The sequence below is a fragment of the Limulus polyphemus genome, unplaced genomic scaffold, assembly GCF_000517525.1.
Source record: "Limulus polyphemus unplaced genomic scaffold, Limulus_polyphemus-2.1.2 Scaffold310, whole genome shotgun sequence".
NCBI lineage: Eukaryota > Metazoa > Arthropoda > Merostomata > Xiphosura > Limulidae > Limulus > Limulus polyphemus.
The window spans coordinates 143,777-149,253 of NW_013665920.1; the positions used below are offsets into that span (position 1 = coordinate 143,777).

General features: G+C 33.6%; 1 protein-coding gene across 6 annotated transcripts in view; it reads left to right on the forward strand.

Moving 5' to 3' along the window:
• Nucleotides 1–5,254: 5,254 nt before the first annotated feature.
• Nucleotides 5,255–5,477, forward strand: part of LOC106457273 — a 320,035-nt gene continuing 319,812 nt past the window's right edge. For all 6 annotated transcript variants that reach the window (XM_022383116.1, XM_022383119.1, XM_022383117.1 and 3 more), the window contains exon 1: nucleotides 5,255–5,477. This exon is cut by the window's right edge. The gene's annotated coding sequence lies outside the window, so the exon portion shown is untranslated.

A 5,477-nucleotide genomic window follows, 5' to 3' on the forward strand; every position in this document is an offset into this window, starting at 1 on the left:
TGGTATTACATAAAATGTTTAAGACTAATTCGAAACAGATACAATATTGATTGATTACTACATATCATGTCTTCTTAACTTTTTCTCTAAAACATATTTTATGTTTTACGCCTCCAAATATTTGTATTTTAATAAGAGTGTAAAAGTACAACCAATGGTCTTATAATTTACATTATACTGTTTATGTTTTTTACTTATGCTCTTTATATTTATGCAGCAGTATTTAACAAATAAACGATAGTTGTAGATAAATTATATATATATATATTTTAAAAGTACTAGACTGAAAGTACTTGTCAATTATTGAGAAACAAGTCATGTCTGCAACAGAAGACCAGATTTTTGGCTGTAATGAAATATCACTATTTCAGACCTTGGTTGGGAAAAAATCTAGAATTTCACATCATTACTGGTAATGGGAAGCCTCAGTTTCAGACCTTGTGAATTTCACATCATTACTGGTAACGGTTTCAGACCTTGTCTGCGATGGAAGTTGTAACTTCAAATCTTAACTGTAAATGAAGAGTATAATTTCAGACCTTTACTGTAAGAATAGGCCACATTTTTATATCTCATTACTTTATACTTTATACCTTTTCTGTAATGGTAGACAACAACGTCAAGTTTTGACTGTAACAAAAGGCCATGATTTCAGACCTTGTGTAACGGTAGGTCACAGTGTTAGATCACAACTGAAATTGAAGTCCAAAATTCCAGAGTTTATCTATAACGACTGCATCCAAAGGTTTTACATCAAATAACAAATAATATATAGCTATTAAGCTGTGGAGTAAAAAGCTTTTTAAGAAGCACTTAAGCTACCATAAAAAACAATTTTGAAATTTAGAGTTCGTATAGACGATGCTTAGAGGATCCCAAGACCACAGTATTTCATAACGTTATTTGGGTGGTTGAGGTCACTAATACACAAAAAACTATGTTATCTTCTAAGATTTCATTACACTTTACTCTCATTTTAATGTTGAAAAATGTGGTCCATTTGAATGAGAACGGTTTGTTTTAACGTTGTGAGATAAATAAAAAACCAAGACATCAGTATCGTGGTCTTTTCAATGTCTCACAGTCATATTTTCAAAATCACCCTGAATTACAATTATAATGAGAGTCGTTGACTAGTGCTTTTATGCTAACCATAAAATAATTTCAACAAATACTGGTGCATCAAATCATAGCCTGTATTCAATAATTTCACCAAATACTGGTGCATCAAACCATGGCCTGTATTCAATAATTTCACCAAATACTGGTGCATCAACCATGGCCTGTATTCAATAATTTCACCAAATACTGGTGCATCAACCCATGGCCTGTATTCAATACTTTCACCAATTTTGCGAAAATTAATCATAGAGTTTTGATAACAGTTGTTCATACACACCGCCAGTTGTAAAACGTAAATATTGTAGAAATTTTCCTCGAATTGACCTTAATTCACGGTTAAAAATGGATGCCAAATAAAAATGTGGATAGACATTGTAAGAACGAGGTCAAGCATAATGGAGATAGTTCTGGATGAACCTAAACGAGTCTGATATATGTTTTATGATTACATGTTTACACTGAAGAAAATAGTGATACTACTATTACTACTTGTTTTTGGCATTTCTTTCTTTTTAGATAAGTTTGTTTTGAATTTCGCGCAAAGCTACACGAGGCCTATCTGCGCTAGCCATCCCTAATTTAGCAGTGTAAGACTAGAGGCAAGAAAGCTAGTCACCATCTCCTACCGCCAACTCGTGGGCTACTCTTTTATCAACTCGCTCAATGTTTGCATCCATTCACATCTTTTTCCATGAACCAACAAATTCCTGTTAAAAGCTGCACTTTAATAATTTTCCTGATCCATCACTTAAGAAGTGATATTTGAACACAAATATACATATATATACTAACTCTGTACAGTTTACAACTGTCCATTTGCAATAACATTATTTATTCTAAAGTTTTATCGTCTACATTGACTAATTTGTAATTCTTATTTTTACCATAAGTGTTTTAACTACATGACTTAAGAGAATTTGTAAAAATAGTGATAATAACTTATTCCTTAATACTCCTAATAGAAAGTTTCTATTTGCAGGCTTTATTATGTGAAAATTAGACATTTTACCTTGTCATTATTTACTCTGTACTCAATGACACATAGAAACAGGTTAACAGAACACTATACTTTTCCTTAGGTGTTCTGTTTTGTATTCAGAACAAAGGTACCTACCAGTGCTACCGAGGTAGGATATTACTCGACATATCTTTCCGTATGTAATCTTTGTTTAAATAGTCCAAGTAAGGCTTAATTATGCGTCGTGAAATAAAAAAAAAACTGTATTGTATTATAAGCATTTAAAAAACTGGCAAGTTGGATGAATAAAAAGAAAGTAACGTACGATACACAATACCTTTTGTATTAGATGAATGGACATGAAAAATAAACCACAATTCAGGAAAAAGGAAAATTGGCATAAAGGCTAGAAAAGTAATTTATACACTCTCACGTGTCCTCTTCAGTTGCCTTCCAGTGTCTCAGTGCAAGCTTGATTCGATACTCTTGGTGGACACACCGCAGATAACCCATTGTACAGAACAAATAACTTACTCTTCGACTTGAATGTGGATTGATACTAGCTTTACTGCTCTTTCAAAACGTTTCTCATGTATTTTGTGAGTTACAATCTACTTCAGAAATTAACCTTTTGACTAATTACTTATGCAAACCCTTAAGTGGTCATTTTCTTTGTTGGTGGTTATTTCTTTCCCCCACCCCCCCATTTTATTGTAACTACATTTAGGAATGTTTCAGGGAAGGACAGTGTGGTGCCACTAAAAGTAACGTGTCTTCTATTAGGGAATTTTGTATTGATTTATGAGACTGAAACTGACAGAAGAAAGTAAGTCAAAAAGGATTTACTATTAAAAGTGAATAAATGACTTTTAAGTTGTACCAGCGGATTTATTGTTTTACCTGATTTGTGATTCTTGTCAGTAGATTTTCTAACGAACAGGGAAGACGGCTCTGTCATAAAACAAGCGACGTAGTTTACGCCCTGGGCGCTATGATATAACTCTAGATTTTGGAGTTGACGAGCCGGGTTTGAATCCGTGTCATATTGCAAAATATTACCCGCACTTTAATGAGTGGTGGTCAATCCCTTAGCGTGGATGGTGAGAAGTAGGGTGCTGCTGATTAGCTGTTTTCTTCCTGGTCTGTATTTCAAAATTTGGGAAACTGGCGGATAGTCTTAGTAGCTTTGCCATAAATACGAAAATACAAATACAGTTACGTCCATCGAAATGAAGTTCCATCAAGAGGAACCGAAAGCAAAACAAAAACACATTATGTTAAACAAACCGTAATCATAGCAACATCTTGTCATGAAATATTCTATTTCATGAATAATACATGTGATCTTGTGAAAGTTTCGTTGAAAAGCATGAAATATATTGCAGATTAATTTACGTAAATATAGAATTCAGTTTATCGTAACTACCAACTATCTATCTTCTGTCTGCCTAAGAAACACTTTCTAAACCAATGACCGATCTGTAATGCAAATTGCGAAGCAGCTGCACCACGTGCACCTCAACGCAATGTTCCACGTTCAGCTGTTCTAAGACACATATGCATCACCTCTTCTTCTTCAATAGATAGAGAGACAGATAAGTATATCGATAGATGGACTAGATGATAGAACAGACAGACTGATGGATAATCGAAACTGTTATTTACAGAGCATCTGATATTTTATTAAGATATTACATGAGCAATTTTAGTGGCAACTGAGCGATGTTCGTAATTGATGTTTCAGCAAAAAAAATCTATACATAGATATTCTCGTTCTCGATAATTGTCTTCCTTTCTTAATGTACATAACTGAATCATATTTATCATGATACAGTTTTACTAAACGTATTTCCTATAAGCATAGAAAGTAACAGTTGCTTACTGATCAGAACCCCGATGACTTAGCGGTCAGCTTGAGTGCTTATAACGCTTTATGCAAGTATCCGAAATAAACAAAAAAAGCTTTAGTAATATTTGTTTTTATTAGATATTAATAAATCTTTATACTTAACAGGTAACGACATCACTTGTGAAATCGAAAATGAATTTATTTTTCTATATTACCTGTTATTTCTATTATGAATTTTTATTTAAAAAAAAGTTACTTATCGGTGTTTTGTGCCATTATACTACAATTAAAGCGTTTGTTACGCTTAGCATTACCACATGCAAATTTAAATACAAAACATCGAAGTATAAAGATTACATTCCTCTTTAGAGAACAAAGCAGCATAGAGAATCTTTGTATACATTTAAATACACAACATCCAAGTATAAAGATTACATCCCTCTTTAGAGAATAAAGCAGCATAGAGAATATTTGTATATATTTAAATACACAACATCCAAGTAAGACGTTTAATTCACTGTTTAGAAAACATACTCATTTATAGAAGCTTCTAAGATATTATGTTTCCATCATTCAAGTGTTATGTTTAGAAGACTAGAATATTGTAATTAGTGTATGGTAAAACAATCAATGGGAAAATGTGTTTTTGTCTCCTATAATAATAATTATTATTGCAGAGTTCATTACAATTATTAATATCGCAATTAAATATTTTGTCTAATTATGCTTTAAATACAGCGTTCGTTATAATTATTAACATCACACGTAGATATTTCGTGTAAGAGATGTAGAAATGTAGCAGGTGAGCCACAGCAGATATCAGAACAGAATAACGGGTTAAATCCTTCTAAAGATGTCCCCCAGTGGCACAGCAGGATCTCTGCGGACTTACAACTCTAAAAACTGGGTTTCGACATCTGTGGTGGGCAGAGCACAGATGACTCATTATATAGCTTTCTGCTTAATTACAAACAAACAAACCTTCTAAAGCTATATAACTGCAACGTTTATTACAATTATTATCACATGTAAATATTTTTTCAATTATGTTTAATTATAGCTCTCCCTACAGTTATTACTATGACATGTAGGCGTATTTAACGGTGTAAATGAGAGTTTCAACTATCAATATGTTTATTCAAGTTAGCAAAATTACTATTCATGCTATTAGCAGAGAAATGTGACGTAGACTCGTGAGGAAGGCTCGAGGACATGTGTAAATATGTACAACACGAAGCCCCTGGTGGGGCGCTGCGGTACAACAGGCAACGGTGTATTAGTAAAGCAGCTGTTGTCGGAATTCTAGTCATACTTCGCCAGTTGGCCTTGCGTCAGGTCGCCCACTGCTTTACCTGGAGCGGAAACAGTAGCAGCTGATCAATACTGTTACGATGTGGTTCCTTCTTTTGCAAGGCCTGCTCTCTAATGACGATCATGTATATGGATACTTATGTATGAACAGGGTTCTCCAATAACTTACCAAATGATGGGACAACGTTTATCTTGCATGTGATTTTATATAGCGTGTGGCGTTGCCTTCACTTGTGA